The following is a 17,564-nucleotide window of genomic DNA, read 5'->3' as shown; positions in this document are numbered from 1 at the left end:
ACTTCAATAAATCCCTATCACAGGTTTGCATCAGGCATAATTGGATAAGAAGGATTTATGCTTAATTTTTAGAGAGTCAGAAAAGTTTTCTCACCTAGCACAGTCTAATTATAGTAATCAACACCACTACAGTACAAATATAACACAGCATTAAAAGGTATCCTACCAGTACCTGCACTGAGTCATTCAAATGGCAGCTATTTCTGAATTATTGAGGAGAGGCAATGAAATCATTCTTGCTAAAATTGATGGTTGTCTTCATTAAGTATCTAAACTCAGATGGAGCAAACACATTGTTATCCATAATTATATGGGTATGGAAGTAGATTAAAGTTCGGGGGAGGGGAGGCATCATATAAAAATAAAGTATATTACTTAGGACAGTGATTGTCAATGTCAGTTGACAAAGACCGTAAGAATGTGTGCTGTGAACACAGCAGTGACATCTTTATCCAAGGCAGAGAGGAAACCATCCCTGACTAACATGGCAGTGGCTTTCTACCTGTGCCATTGCCATTGTAATTCAGTGTTTGCTGGAGGCAGGGACAGAGTTGTGGCATAGGGAAATCTACTTGAACCCTGGGAGCTAGATTTATCTTGCCTGCTATTACTGGTCATTTTCCATATCTTTGAATCACGGAGTCCCAAAGCCTCATTCTTACTAGCTCTGAGATGTGTGTCAGGGTAGACAAAGAGAAATCAGTACAAACCAGCCTGAATCTTAAGTGTTCACATGCTACACTCTTGAACATTTGGTTTGTACCCCTAGCATTTCCTGAAATGAAGCTTTCATAAGAAGCACAGCTTGGTATGTCAGTCCAAAAGATCTTTTTCTAAAATCAGAATTGTTTTAACATTTGCTATACATTTAGCCAATGTCATGAAACAATGGGATTGAACTGGTTTTGTAAGTCAGACAAAGCACAGCACAGGACAATGAAGTGTATAGAAGTGAATGACTACTTTGAAATCTTCTTCTTCCTTCCAGCACATTGTAACATGGCTCTTTTTCACAAACTGTCAAGAGGCTAGACTGGTCCTTGTCCTGCCAGTCCAGATTCCAGCCCAAGCCCTGTAAACAATCAGTGCTGCCTGCAGGGCTCCCCAGAGCTGCCACCACAGCATTCTATGGGGACTGAGCCTCCTCCCAGAAACTAGGGTGGCCACCCTTGCCATTCTTGAGAGTCTTTCCATGGATCCTAGTAAAACTTGCTGCTAGATCACAAACAGATCCAGACATTGATGGCATATTTATATTTTAATGGGGCTTAGTGCACTATATTTTCATCAGAATACTGCTAGGTACATTAAACACAAGCTAATTCTTGTAATGGGCAAACAAGTTAACTCAATCCTCACAACAGTTCTCTAGAGTGGGTATGATTATCTTCCCATTTTATAGGCCAAGAACTAAGAGAAGGCAAGTAACAAGCCCAAGATTATATGGGGAGTAAGTAGAAGAGCTGACATTGAGACCCAGGCTTCCTGAGCCCTTAGCAGGTCATGCCTCTAGTTGTACTGTACTCTAGATGGACGGTACTAGACATCAATGTTAAATATTTGGTCTATGTGTCAACACTTGCTTTACAGCAGACAAGATGAGTCTAACACACACACACACACACACACACACACACACACACACACACACACACACTGAGCTAAATCACAAGTCAAAAGAATGAAACACGAGTCCTATATCACTATCTAACTAATAACAACTCTATAGACACAGAAGCAGCAACTCGATTGATCTTTACAATAATGTCCTTGGATGTAGTAGAGAAGCTGTACACTTAAATGTCTGTTTTCAAGCCAGAATATTATTGATATAACTTGAGAGAGCTTACAGCAAGGGACAGGAATTGGCACAAGAATAAGGGATTTAAATTGAACCTTGAAAGATGGACAGAGTTTGCCTCAGGCAAAGGTGAGCGGGAAAAATCTTCTAGAATAGGAAATGGGAAGCAGACAGTGGCTGCTTAAAGATTTATAGCAGGCTGTGGGACATAGGTAGCAACTGGGCAGCAGCGGATTACAGAGGACCTTTACTATCAAGTTGAAGAATGATATAATACAAGTACAATGTTAGAGACAAAAAGCGAAAATAAAGACATTATATTTTATACCCAACTGCTAGAAATTGAGCACCAACTATTAGATGGGGCATCATGTAATGCTCCATCTACTGTCTGACGACCCATAGTTCATATGGTGAAGATCAAAGTTTCTGGTCTCAAGTCCAGTGGTGAGAGAATTGTGGGGGTAAAGACAACCACAATGAATGGAACTGTGCCAAACATTAAACCAGGTGCAAGCATGGGTGATGTGGAAGTCCTGGGGTGAGGGTCTTAAGGGAGCTTTAAAGGATGTAGGAATAGCTCAGAAGAAGAGCAGGAGAACCTGATCCAGACAGTCTGTATAGATTCCGAGGAGTTGCTGTGGAGTGAACAACAGAAGAAATTGGAGTCCTACTGACTAGCTTTCACATTCTAAAAAGGTTAAAGCCTTTCCAAGTCTTGATTTTTCTCATTGACAAATTGATACTGTCTCCACACTTTCTGTCAGGGTAGCTCTGAGGACGAAAAGCGTATGGCACTTGGAACTCTTTAGCAGAGTGCCTGCCATGTAAAGGCATCATTTGTTTTAGAGCAATGGAAAGGCACTGAAGCGAATGAAGCAGAGGAGTAGATGGCCACATTTGCATTTTACAAACTTCATCACAGCTGCAGCCTGGAAATAAATCAGCATGGTTTTACTACTGCAATCCCACCAACGATGTCCTAACATTTCAACTTCTATTGGAGTGCAGGATCTTATCACTAATGGCAACAGAAAAATGCTGTGACAATATCTTTTTCAGAACCAATGGTATTTTGCGAGCTGCATCTAAAGCAACAATTTATAATACCTGGAATAGATTAAATGTTGTCCTCCCTTTTGCACTGTTTGGCAGTGGCAGCAGTGATAGCTATAGTTTTATTCCAGGCTCTACTGTTTAGGCAGTTATGCCAAAAGTATTCTTTTCAAGTGATGGTCCTAGAATTATGACATCACCCTGAACTAGGCTGGCATTTTAACCATTGTTGCCCATGGATTTGCATCCATGTTGGAGTACTAGTCCACAACCTAGCCTTGCCTATCTACGGGGAGGCAGAGAGCACCATATGGGGGCACACATGGATGCACTATGGACTGGAGTGATAAATTAGTACTTCTAGTCAGAAATAAGTAGGCATTTAAGAGACATTCCTCAGTGAAAACATTCTACTTATATTTGTAACGTCACAAATCTGAAAGAAGCTGAGATCCTCTTACTAGTTTCCATTCATCTGCCAACAGAGTAAAAAAAAATACTAATTTGATTTTTTTGATCTTTCAAAATGAGGAGGGCTCTTTTAACCATGAAGGTGGCTTTAATAATAAAAACATCAAGTAGATATATGTGTTAGTTTGTGGAAAGAAACAATTAAATGTTAATTTAAAGAAACTATAATGTAGGTCCTTTAGACTTTATCAATCATCATAAGAGTAGATTCCTATTTGTTTTAGACTTTTGATTACTGTACAATGTATAATGTATAATATAAATCTGAAGCAGGCTGTAGAACCTCATTTGCTACGAGTTTTCAAATAAATTTCCTGTCTTAACACAAACCCAGCAGGCGGAACGAATAGCAAGGAACAGTTTACATTATAGTAGGAAAAAAGATAGTTTAGAAAACATTTACATCTTTTGAGTTTCTCAAGAAGAAAATAGTCTAATAGATGTGAATGGGAAGTACAATTAATTGAATCCCTGGTGATACTGTGCATATTTCTCTATTAAGGATTACTACACAGGGACTTAAAGAGGTCAACAGAAGTTTATGTGAAAGTGGAAGCCAAGTTTATATTCGCCCCTTCCTAAACAAAGACTAACATCAAGGTGTGACAAGGAAGTGTGTCATTTCAGAGAAGCAAGCAAGTGAAGAGGCAGGGATTACAAAATACACTGTACTTAAGAACTATTCCTCCACTAAAATAATATTATAAACAGTAGGAGTACTCAGATAACTAAACCGAATATTAAGAACCTAAAATGTTACCATTGGCAATTTCTCTTTTTGTTGTGGGGCTTGAACTCTGGGCCTGGGAGCTGTCCCTCAGCTCTTCAGCTCAAGGCTAGCGCTCTACCGCTTGAACCACAGCACCACTTCCGGTTTTCCAGTGGTTTATTGGAGATAAGAGTCCCACAGACTTTCCTGCCCTGGCTGGCTTTGAACTTCGATCCTCAAATCTAAGCCTTCTGAGGAGCTAGGATTACAGGTGTGAGCCACCGGCGCCCGGTGGCAATTTCTTTTACTTTTCAATCTGGATCCATAGCACGATGTCTCCAAGATATCTCCATCCAGAGCCTCAGCCTGGGAAGGCCAGCCACTAGAATCTTCATGGTTCTAACCTTTAGGAACCATGAGTTACTTCCAGAGCTCTATAAAAGCCTGAATAAATAGGTCACACATTTGTGCTCTGCTTGTTTTCAAAGATATATGCATATTAACATCATATTTCGCTAATAAAGATGAATGCATCTCTAGCCTCATGTGCTTTCTCAGATAGTAGACTCTAGAGGAGCAAAAATGATCATGGGAGCATGGGACTCCACACCAAACTGGTCTCCAAATGCCTTACAGGTGCAGGACAGGAAAGAGGTCAGGGGACACAGCAACGACAACTAAAGCTATCAAATTATGACTTACTTTTATTAACATAAATTTCTTTCATTACCAGTAAACAAATATGGAAGATCTTAGATTTCTTATCTTCAAAGTACAAAACAAAGATTATTTTTTCTTTGCCTGTACTAGGTTTTGAACTTACAGCCGAACTTACTGCTGAACCAGGAACTCTATCACCGGAGCCCTGCCTCCAGGCCTCAAACAAAGGAATATTTTATTTTATTTTATTTTATTTTTTGGTCGGTCGTGGGGCTTGAACTCTGGGCTTAGGCGCTGTCCCTGCGCTCTTCAGCTCGAGGCAAGTGCTCGGCCTCTTGAACCACAGCACCACTTCCAGTTTTCTAGTGGTTTATTGGAGATAAGAGTCTCACCAGCTAGGATTACAGGCGTGAGACACCACTGCCCCGCTAAAGGAGTATTTTAAAGGTTGGATTTGAAAGCAAATTATTCATTTAAATCACTAGAGAAAACTTTTCCCAATAAGTTACATTTTGTAATCCATATAAGACTATTTATATAGAACATATACCAGTTTTTCAAATAAGATAAATTACAATTCAAATTGAATGGTACAAGGTGTTATTTTTCAATCCACTTACGTGAATTCTTCCTTAATCCAAAAGTAAACCATGTTTTCTAAATCTTTTCAGAAATGGGCTGAATTTGGTAATTATGAATAGGACAGAACTATGGGGTCAAAAATATAAAGTTCTGGAACTCTGAAAAGTCAAGACTGTGGAAAATAAGAGTTATAATAAAAAATAAGAACAAAACTCCAGGTATTACTATTACATTAGCTTACTGTACTACCTTAAATATTATATTAATATTGTATTTACAATGGGTCTTTAATAAATGTACCATAAAAGACCTATATTATCATTTGGCTATGCTGATAATGCTAGACACTTAAGAAATTAAAAGGATTAAAGAAAGAATTTATCCACAGGACAAGGAATTTATAGGTGCTAGAATAGACCATTATAGGTGCTTCCTTCTAAGACTTTTTTTTTTAATGACTTTACAATTGCAGTTAGAGTACACATTTCAAGGTTTAAAATATATTTTCCTATACACATAGAGTCGATATTTTTACTTACATCTCTTAAATGCGTTATTGACTAAAAATAATCTATGTACTTACTACATCCTAGCACGTGTAATTTAAACTTATTTAATTTTATTTCTTGTGCTATTAGAGTTTTGAAAATAGTAACAGATGTTATGTGCTATCAGTTCTTATGATATAATTTCCCTCAGGAAAAAAGTTTTATTATTGAACTTATTAAAGAAAAAATACTTTTAAGGTACATACCATTCTAATATTTTTTACCATGAAAACATTTACTACTGAGAAGGATGAAGCTTGACATACTTGCTTCATAACAATCGAAACTGAAACAGAGTAAGCAATAAACAATAGAGACACTTAAATGAATGAGGTGCTAGAATCTTATGTCCTTACATGGTGGGAAAATATAGGAGTAATTTTACCACACTGAGAGAAACAGGGCTCCACTCTCTGTGCAGTAAGAGTTGCTATCTTTAACCTATGAACTTCATAGATTAATTTACTTTAGATATATAGTTTAGAAAATAAATACATTTTAGGAAATATATTTTAGAAATAAAAGATTTGAAGAAAATACCCAAATGCTATTAGAGGATATTACCTCTGTGTAGTACAACTGGAGCTGACTTTAAGTTTCCTTATAATTAGCTAAATTTTTCCTCAATAAGCATCATCAGTTTTTATATGCAACTCGAGCCTATATATCTTTTTTTTTTTGGTCGGTTGTGGGGCTTGAACTCTGGGCCTGGGCAGCCTATATATCTTAAAAGTCATTGCTAGCATGCATGTCAACACTGTATAGCTTATCACTTATTTTTAAAGTGGTAAAGAAAGAATACATGCTTTAAATGCAAAACATTTGCATGGTCATTGTGACACCTTGGAGTTTCTGGGAGATCAATGTTGTCAAACTGAAGTCTGATGACCTATGAGGCTGTGAGTCATATAGAAATAATTCAAAAGGGCTGTTAAAGGGTTCTAGATTTTATACCTTAAATAGAGAGCTTTATTATATAAAAAATAAAATGCGTCTTTTTTTTTACTGTTTTAAAAATACAAAAGAAAAGTATTTTGAATTCCCTCATAAAGATGAACTGAGGGCGCATTTGTCCATTAGGTAAACACAATTCCGGAAACAGCATTTGGTCGCAAAATTAGGTAGGCACTTCATAACAGCTGAAGAAGCTTTACTCTTTGGGAGAAACTCATTTGTATCAAGGAATTTTTGTTGTTGGTGGTGGTGGTGATGGAGCTTGAACTCAAAGTCTGGATACTGTCCCTGAGGTTTTCTGCTCAAGGTTATTGCTCTACCACTTTGAACAAGGGCTCTACCAATGGCTTTTGAGTGGTTAATTGAAGATGAGAGTCTCACTGGAACTTTTCTGGTCAGCCTAGCTTCAAACTGCAATCCTCAAATCTCAGCCTCCTGATTAGCTAGGATTACAGGTGTGAGCAACATTCACAGGCACCTAGCCTCAAGGATTGTTGTTGTTGTTGTTATTGTACTGGGTTTTCAACTCAGGGCTCTGTGCTTGCTAGGTACTCTACAATTTGATCCATGCCTTAGACTTTATGTTTTAGTTATTTTTTTTTTTTGCCTTCTTCTTTGTTTTTTTAATGTCCTAGAGTTGAGCTTGATACCCAATGCATTTACTCATAGGCTTGTGCTCTACCAACTGAGCCACACCCATAACCCCTGTTTTGGTTACTTTTTAGATAGGCTTTCCTGCTTTTTTTTTTTTTTTTGCCTAGGGATAGCCACAGTCTGTAACCCACCTCCTTATGCCTTCCACTTTCCTGGGATAAGAGATCTATATTGCCACACCTAGTTTTCTGTTTTTTGTTTGTTTTTCTTTTAATCAATATAGGGTCTCATTAAATTTTTTGTCAGTTGTAGGTTCTGAACTCTGGGCCTGGGCACTGTCTCTCAGCTCTTCAGCTCAAGGTTAGCACTCTACCACTTGAGCCACAGCGCCACTTCCGGCTTTTTCTGCTTATGTGGTGCTGAGGAATCAAACTCAGGGCCTCATGCATGCAAGGCAAGCGTTCTACCACTGAGCCACCTTCCCAGCCCTCATCTCACCTTCTAAGAGCGTGACATTATAGGCATGAACTACCTCACTGACATGGATTTTTTTTTTTTTTGGTAGTGGTTACCAAGGTCTGAATTCAGGACTTCTCACTTGTTAGGTAGTTACTTCACCACTTGAACCATACCCACCATCCATTTAACTCATTTATTCAAACACAGATTTGCATGTACCATGATCCTGGACCATGACCCACTATTTATGCTTTCTGCATAGCTGACAGGTGTGCCACTGTGCCAGGTTTTTATTGATTAAGATGGGATCTCGTGAGGTTGATGTACCTCAACTGCCACCTCGTATTCTCAGCTTTTAAGCAGCTACAATGACAGTATAAGCCACAGTTGCTTCCAAATTTCTTAGAAGTCATTGACAGAATGGGTTATATATTTGGTCTGAGAGCTTCATGTTTTTCTATGTATGAAACAAACATTGCCTTGGGCACAAGTGTATTAACTTTTGTCCCTAGAAGTGACCAGAATGGCTAGAAGAAAACTCCCTCATATTATAGGATGCACTGCTCCCACTATTGCTGGGTTCTGCTAGCCTAGTTTCCTTCTTCCTCCAATGGTGTGCATGGGCTTAAGGCACAGATAGTGCATGAGTTAACTGAGGCCTATGCAGGGCCAGACCTGAGCAAAGTAGAGAGCACCTGATGTGGAGTGAAGGTTCTCTGTAACTTCACACAGGCAGCCAGGTATCAGTCCAGACTCGTCACTCACTTTCCCTTGGCATGGTGAACCCACAAATCAGACTTGTTCAGACAGCACCAGCTCTTCTTTCTACTTCTCCTTTTTATCCTCCACAAAGCCACACCAGAGCTCCCTCCAGCCACAGCTGACTCACCATGTTCCCATCCCCCTTCTTTTTTCCCCACTGTCTCTTTTGGTCTCAGACCAAAACACTTCTAAACATTTATTTTTCACAGTTACAGTTGGACTTTCCTATTTTCTATTTGCAAACTGTTTCCTGAATTAGTCTTCCATTTTCAAACATATTCAGAACGGTTGTCAAGAAAGATGTCCCTGCCTCCCTTAATTTATGCTTTGTCATACCTCATAAGTATGCTTTTCTAGAAGCCTGACTTTCTTTCATCTTTGCCCCATCATTTTCCATTCTACCTCCCACCATCCTAAAATGCAATAGGACCACCTGGCCATAAAGTTATACAGATATCTCATTTGTATTTCCCAGTTTTTAACATGCCTTCAAACACTCATTAGTTTATCATGGCTTAGCCACATTTACATTGCATTGTGCCAAAACTTATGGCCACTGCCATGAACACAGCACAGACGAACAGGCTTTTGTTGATGCTGAGGTAGACATGCATGTGTGTATGTGTTTGGGAGATGGGGTGTGCATGCATTTTTTTTTTTACTGATCCAAATAACAACTAGTTTTTAAGGCTGACAGCAGACACATTCCAATGTATGTCACCTACACTCAAGAATGAATTTCTTGACTTTTTAATTTTTTTTAATTACTGTTTTGGCCTCTGAACCAACAAATCAAACTTTAGTAAAGGACTTCAGTAGTTTCCAAAAGCTGGCCAACCAGTGAACCTGAGATAATTCTACTTTTCAAAACAGTAAATAAATGCCTTCTAAACAGAGGATCTAAACAGGTACAAAGCAAAAGGTACCGAGCCCACCGAGAGGGCCATGTACTGGATAGTGTGTCATTCAGGATTTAGGAAAACATATCAGACTGACATAAGTCCCATTCATCCTTAAATGTCAGCCCAGTAAATGGCCACAGACAGCTTCTGTTGAGTAACTAACCATGAAGGAATTACGATGCCAAATGGGCTATTCTAGGTAGAGAAAATAAGTTGTTTTCATTGTTCTACAGAGAATTCACATCAGACATGCTTTCTTCTCCCAGCAATGCAAAATGATGTGCTCTAGAAAATGCTATTTCTTTGAAGAAGACAGTTTTGTTTTATTTCATAAAACCTGGCTTTGTACTAGGGTAGGGTTTTGAACTTGACTTAATAGAGCTTCCTAATTAAAGGACTGAGGTTTTTGTTTTGTTTTGTTTTGTTTCTTTGCCAGTTGTGGGGTCTCAACTCTGGGTCTGGCACTGTCCCTGAGCTCTTCAGCTCAAGGCCAGCACTCTACCACTTGAGCCACAGTGCCACTTATGGCTTTTTTGCTTATGTGGTGTTGAGGAATTGAACCCAGGACCTCATGCATGCAAGGCAAGCACTCTACCACTGAGCCACCTTCCCAGCCCATGTTATTTTTTTCTATCTGAAACATAACTTGAAAATAATATAAATGAAATATATAATGACATGTGGGATGACACTTAAAATTGTCAGAATATCTCCTATACAAAAACTTCATAATGACCTCCTTTTGGATTCCCTACCACATTTATTATAAATCAAGTTCATTTGGATTTCCTTCATGTAAAAAAAATACAAGAAAAGCGTGTTTTCTTGATTCCAAAAAGCCTGGATATATTTGGCTCTGGAGTTCTAAATCTGAACAGTAAACTGGATTAATTTTAGGATGTGAAGATTCTAAGCATTGATGTTTGTTAATTTTACATAGATCTAGGGAGAACAATGGTATTATATTTAATAGATATGCATCAGACTAGATTGGCTTGATCATTTGCTGTTCCTGAAATTAAACTTCTAAAAATAATTACAGCTGAAGTCATCAGAGATGGCACAGCAGGTAAACTGACTGTTCTGACTCCTACATGCTACAGATGGCTTTGCAAAGAAAAATGTTTCCATGCTTCTACACACAAGCCAGACCAAGAAAAAAGGACTCTTATTCAACACAAACTCTGCTATGCACCAAAGTATTCTCATTGAGAAGGAACACTAATGAGCAGCATAATATGCTAGAAGGGTAAAAGTCAGTCATTTGAGACTATTTTTTGAACATCAACTTTTCCCTGAACACCAACTTTCTCTTTGAACTCTTCAGTTTTATTTCCTTAATGACACTACAGAAGTTAGGCTCATTCAATTTGAATTATTTTGTGTATGTGTGTGTGTGTGCGCACGCACACACGCGTGTATATGTGTACATGCATAGTAGTACTGGGCTTGAATTCAGGGCCTTGGAGCTCTTCCCCTTAGCTTTTTCACTTAAGGCTGGAGCTCTTTAAAAAGTGAATTAATTCTATTCTTCTTCCTCTTCTTCCTCTTCTTCCTCCTCTTCCTCTTCCTCCTCTTCCTGTTCCTCTTCCTCTTCTTCTTCTTCTTGTTCCAGTCGTGGGGCCTGAACTCTGGGCCTGGGCATTGTCCCTCAGCTCTTCAGCTCAAGGCTAGCACACTACCACTTGAGCCACAGCACCACTTCTGGCTTTTTTCTTTTTGCTAATGTGGTGCTGAGGAATCGAACCCAGGGCCTCAGGCATGCAAGGCAAGCGCTCCACCACTGAGCCACCTTCCCAACCCTTTTTCTTTTTCTTTTTAGTTTATATGATAAAAGAACATAAACTTGTTCCAATTTTTTAAGCCCAAACTTTTTTAGGGTGGTAACTTTGAATAGTTGAGGGACTGGAGCTATATGCCTGAAGACTTGAGTAAATGTACATACATCTCTTCTGCAACTTGCTCTTTTTTACCTAATATACTTGATTTCTAGCAATCATATATAGATTAAAATATTTCCCTTTCCCCACAATAAGAATGTTAAATCAAGATTTACTTAGTATCAGAGGAAGTAAACAAAGAAGTCCATCATTAGCCTAATATAAAATTTATCTTTTGTGGTATTAGCTTTTATATTGCTTGTCATCTATAAATGGAAGAAAAATGAAAGTACACATGCATAAGCATAGAGATTATCTTACATGGATAAATGCCACCATATGAAATGCATGTTATGTGGAAGTTTTCATTTTCAAGGGCAAATAGCAAAGGAAAGCATCTGTGTAGGTGGTGAGGCTTAATGGGTACTGAACAGGAAGGGACACCATGTGGAAATTTCCTGTGCTTTGGAGCCAGAGACAGAGTCAAATCTAATTCCACTTCTTACTGATTACAGGGTTTGGGTAAGTTGCTTAACCTTTCTGAGTTTCCTTTATATCAGGCACAAAATTAGGAGAATGACAACTCACAGAGATTTAGAAATTAACTCATTTAAGACAGTGTCTTAAACATAGTAAATGTTCAAAAAGTGCTTTATTCCTGTTAATACTGCAGAAATTATATAAGCTGTCATTGGTGATTCCGTACCCCACCAAATACATGCAAACCGTATTGTTTTGTCTTTGTGTTTCAGTTTGCCTTCATGTTTTTATATTTACCTTACTTGGATAGACATGGAAAACACCTTAGAAATAAATTAGTATATATAAATATATATACACACTTTGTAACTTTAATGAATTATTGAAATATGTACTCTTGTACTCTTGTACTCTTGTACTCTTCAAGTATGTCTTGCAAAAAGATAGGGGCCTTAACAATAGTCCCACCTTTTCCTCAGCAAAACACAAAATTTTACTTACAACCTGCGATAACCACCATCGCCATCCATCCTATTGCCACTAATAACTGAAAATACCATCCATGTCTGCTAATGACCAGCAGCTTGAAGTGTCAAAAGCCAAGCTTCCCAAGGCGAATGATTCTACCCTCTCTTTTTACTTAAGAAGGTCATCCATAATGCATGCACCTTTCGCTGGCTAGTGCCCTGTAGGAATGTTCTGCCCAAACTACAGACGTACAAATATTCATTTCCTTTTATTACACGTTGCTTGTCATCCCTAAACTCTGCGCCCACCCACTCTTCACATTTATCTGCATGAAAGAGGTTAGATTTACGCAGTATCACGGACTTCTTAGAAAGGTCAAGGGGAAATTGGGTCTTACACCATCCAGCCATCTTTTTTTTTTTTTTGACATTAGAGAAAACTGGAGTCCAGGTCCATGCGACAAACCCAAGACACAAAACTAGACACCAGTTGAAATAGGAACTTCAACTCGGTAAGGTTCTCTCCTAAGACGCCAGATATTCAGTGGTTCTGTGAGGTGCTCACTGAATGCTCTGAGATGGAAGGAAATGTTTGTGGTTTCCAATGTGTGTGGGAGAGACCAAAAGCACTGTGTACCAGCCTCAAAGGTAATCAATCCACCTGCGTGGCCTCATGGGAGCCGGAGGAGGAGAGGGAAAGTTGTGTATGGGATTTTTCACTCTCCGACTTCAAATGACTGTCTATGAAATCGATAGGACCCAGAAGGATTAACAACAACCTCCCCGTACCCCACCCCCAATCACTATCTTCAAATGAGCTCCAGGACAGATCACCAAGTTCAAGCACACAAGCACAAGGTGCAGCATTTCTCCTCCGATGGCGGCAGGCCACAGCAAGAGGCATTTATTCACCTGGACAGGGGCCCACGTCAATTTCCTTCTCCCACACAAGTGGCCATGTCCTTGTCACTGGGGCTACGTGGAGAGTCTCACCGCCCCCCTCCCCTGCCCAGGGATGTTTACTGCGAGGGCGCCAGACGGGTGGGGGCCCAGAGGGGCCTGGACTTTGTGGATCCAACCCCCCCCCCGCCCCCCATCTCCCACCTTGGGCAGCAGTGGCTGGCGTCCGTCACAGATCCCGGGGTAGCGCCTTTGTTTTCCCCGACTCCAATTACGTTTGCGGAAGTGCTGCCCGAGCCCGGCACGCCGGGGGCGCCGGCGACAGCCTCCCCCAGGCACCCCACAAAGATGACAACAGCCCCCCGAGCCCAAGGGAGGGCCAAGGGGAAGAAGGGAGCGAAGGCGAGCGAGACGCGGGGCGAAGACAGGCCCCCCCTCCCCGCCACGGCCCTTTCCCGGGAGCCCCCTCCGGGACGGCAGGTGTGCGCCGCCCGTCCCCCGCGGGAAGCCGGGGCGGGGAGGCCGCGGGCCGGGAGGTTGGGGTGGGGCCGCCGCACAAGCGCCCCTTCCCCGGGCACCCAGGCCTGGCTCACCTGCTGCGGCGGCGCTCAGCAGCGCGGGGCGCGGGGCGCCCTCTCCTCGGGGCGCGGGGCGGCGGCTGTCGGGCCCGGGCGCACCATCGCGCGCGGCGGGCTCGTTCGTTCCCCCGGGGAGCGGCGCGGGGCGGGGCGGGGCGCGGCGTGGACGACGGATGCGGCCGGGTGGGGCGGCCCACGGCGGGGAGCCGAGCGCGCACCCGCCCGCGCGACCTTGTCTCCCGCTCCTCCTCCCGTCCTTCCTCCTCTCTCCCGGCCCAGGCCTCACCCGCGCGGTCCCAGCTCACGACCGGCTGGACCCGTTTCAGGGTTGAGCGCCGTGGACCCGCCGCCAGGTGCAGCGCTCCGCCTCCTGCGGCGGTGGCGGCGGATGCGTCCGCCGCCTCTCTCGGCCTCTCTCCCGGCCCTTCTTCCAGCCTCCAGACCTCCCGCCCGCCCCGGGGCCCCGGGGACTCCTGCACCTAGCGTAGCTCGGGAAGCGCGCGGAGAAGGGAGAACAGTTGGTGATGTTGCACCCCACCTCATCTCCCCCAGCCCAACACACACACACACACACACACACACACACACACACACACACACACACACACACACACACCTCTCTACACCTGCCTCTTCTTCCACTGGCTTTTAAAAAAATGCTGATCTGCTTAGGAGTAGGTAAAGAGGGTTACTATGGAATAGCAATAACTGTCATCTAATGGGCTCGCAGGTGCCAGACACAAAGCAGCGGATGCTACTAATGCCTTATCTCTGTGCAGCTAGTCTGGCCTCCTGGGCCTATCCTCAGTTGACTCTGAGAAAGGAAGGGGCTAGAGGAAGGAGATAAACCTCTTGGTGAGCTCGAAGGGGAAGGTGTCACCGGGCAGGACTTGGGTACAATGAAGTTAACAGCTTACTCCTGCTTAACAAGGCCAGAGAGAGCGCATGGCGCTTTAAGGAAGAGGTAACTCAGCTTGTGCATCAAGAATCAAGTTGCATATTTGGTTAAACATGCAAAAGAGGATGGAGAGAGTGATGGTGTGAAGTATTCATGCAACAAGTATTCTTGGTGCATGTAATGGGCTCCAGGAAATACCAGATCCTGACCTCAGAGTTTAGGGTTCATTCTGCCAAAGGCAGAAATGGTGGAACATTTATTAATGTTTATTACATAACATTCAAGTATGATAAGCTTTGCCATAATTCTATTGGTATAGGCAATGCTATTTCCATTCTACCAGAAAACCGAAGCTGGAAGTTAATATAATCCGCCCCAAATCACTAGGAGAAGAAGAAGCTAGCCTTAAAATCCAGGCACTGAGCTCCTAACTACACAATCTTAGAAATATGAATTTTAACAATCCCTGAGCTTCAGAATTTGGAGTCCCTTTTTAGGAAAAAGTAAAACAGCTATAAATCTAACTGCTAGGTCCCTTCTGACATCCGTGAAAGGTCCCTGAAGCATATGACACATTAGCCTCGTGATAAATCCACTTACAACATTACACATAAAAGTAAAAGTGAGCACTAGAGGTTCAAATGAAACAATTAAGGTCATGATTGGACTGAGATTGAAGATTCTCCTCTGGTGTGGCTTCCTACTGCATTGTTTGCATCTGGGCTGCTCATAAAGTACCCAGTTGGTAGCTGTCATAATAGAAATGCATAATAGAATCAGCATGGTTCCGATCTGTCCAGCTAGTAAACAACTTTTTTTAAAAAAAGAAAGTAAAGTAAACCAAAAGGCTGCAGTTCTAATTTGCTTCAGGTGAGAGGAAATGGAAGAGAACATAAAGAACTTAGGGGAACAATAGGCTAGTTCTTGACCTATAAAGGCTGTTCCATGTTGGAAAGGGAAGCCAAGTCATCCTAGAGATCAAAACTGGTGTTTGTGTTTCAGATAGAACAGGGCAGCCTCCTGGGGCAGCAGAGGAAAATGTGTTATTTTAATTGGCCTTCTTAGGGCAAGATTTCTTTTCCTGACAAGCACAATTCTTTTAAGAAGACCAGAGTTTGGGGCTATCTATCTAGTGGGTCATTGTACTACTAAACATTATTATATTTAAAATTCTCTCTCTTCTTTTTTTTAACAATACAACATAATGCAAGAAGATAGAAATGTACTAGGAGAAAAAAATGACCTGCCTCTGTTCCCTTGTGTTTCTACTACCTTCTGTTAGCTAAACACGATGGGTGTGGTGTGGGAAACGAGCCTCTAAATACACAGCCAGTCAAGCTATCCCAGAGGGCATTGCACCGAAAGGTTCAAAGACAGAGATGCTGAAATCACAAGGCTTATTGAAGCACATGGCAAGAAGCCAGACAAAAGAGACTAGGTTGACACACAAGACAGCGCAAAAATGGATGGTGTGTTAGGAAATATGCTATGATTCACGTGCCATCCTCCGCATTCTCGACTATATTCTTCCCTGCCTAATGCTGTAGTTACGAAGACCAGAGATGAGGCTAAACAAGGAGTATTGGAAGACAGAAGTTGCCTGGTGTCATACACAGGACATTCTTGTCTTATAAGGAGACAGAGCAGCAAGTATGCCTGGATATAGCCCACTAACTAATCTAAAGAGAAATCTGGGAATTTTATCTGCATTTCACAGGCAGAAAGAAAATACAGCCTGCATAGGTGTCACACATGATTGACTATTTTATGACTTCCTGAATATTGAGTGCCTTATGCATATTTAGCATGTCTAGAATTTTTTTTGGGGGGGGTCTGGTTGTGGGGCCTGAACTCTGGGCCTGGGTGCTGTTCCTCAGCTCTTCAGCTCAAGGCTAACACACTACCACTTGAGCCACAGTGCCACTTCCGGCTTTTTTTTCCTGCTTATGTGGTGCTGAGGAATCGAACCCAGGGCCTCAGGCATGCAAGGCAAGCGCTCTACCACTGAGCCAACTTCCTAGCCCACATATCTACAATATTTGATGCCTATTTGGTCCTTCTTTCTTTATATTCACCTCATCATGTTCACTATTTCCTGTATTCTACAAGCAAGTTCCTTGTACTTTAATTTCAGTTATCTTTCTTACAAAGTAAGTTTCTTTTTCCTTGTCAGAATTACGTATTCTTAAATAATCAAATAAAGGATGCATTGGTTAACAGGGACAAAAAAACCCTAACAGCTTACACAAGGCTTGCCATATGGCAGACAGTGCTCAATGTACTTTCAACATCTTTAGTCACATAATCTTTAACATCCATCACATGCAGGCAGGATTGCTTTTATTCTGTTTTACAAATGAGGGAAGTGGTCCATATAAAAGTGAAGCAACATGACCAAGACCATTCCACTAGTAAATGAGAGAACCTATATGGACTGGCTTCAAGCCCTGACTCTGAATCACTCATTAATCTTTGCTCATTTACATATGTGTGTGCATGCACACGCGCATTCATACAGAAAACCTTGGAGATTTTGTTCTTATGAAATGGTAATAACAATTTCTTTCTCCACTGCTAGTGATATTGGACATTGTTCTCTCCTGGAAACTCCCTCCTTTGTCTTCTTCCCTTTCCTCTCTGGTCACACCACTTTATATACTCCATTTTAATTTTCGTTTTTATCAGATTTTGTTCCAGACAAATTAGCCCTGCCAACATGTGGATCCCATCTCTGATGCATGGTGACTGCTTCAGGTCTCACTGTTCCCTCATGTGCATAGAAACTATAGTCACAGTCACTTAGGGGAAGTCCTGTCATGTGTGCACATGACATCTATTCACTTTCCATTGGCTACACTTAGTC

General features: G+C 41.6%; 1 protein-coding gene across 3 annotated transcripts in view; it reads right to left on the bottom strand.

Moving 5' to 3' along the window:
* Window positions 1–14,123, bottom strand: part of Mfsd6 (major facilitator superfamily domain containing 6) — a 61,052-nt gene extending 46,929 nt beyond the window's left edge. Inside the window, exon 1 of one of the 3 annotated variants that reach the window (XM_069995669.1) lies at window positions 13,819–14,123. The gene's annotated coding sequence lies outside the window, so the exon portion shown is untranslated. Of the gene's footprint in view, window positions 1–13,429; window positions 13,489–13,818 lie in introns of those variants that run through there. The other 2 variants (XM_069995667.1, XM_069995668.1) reach the window with 2 other exon arrangements.
* Between the last annotated feature and the right edge of the window lie 3,441 nt (window positions 14,124–17,564).

Source organism: Dipodomys merriami, unplaced genomic scaffold (genome assembly GCF_024711535.1).
Source record: "Dipodomys merriami isolate MVZ:Mamm:240054 unplaced genomic scaffold, mDipMer1.0.p SCAF_49, whole genome shotgun sequence".
NCBI classification, from domain to species: domain Eukaryota; kingdom Metazoa; phylum Chordata; class Mammalia; order Rodentia; family Heteromyidae; genus Dipodomys; species Dipodomys merriami.
The sequence above is the reverse complement of the archived record's forward strand: the minus strand, read 5'-3'. Positions and strand labels throughout refer to the sequence as shown.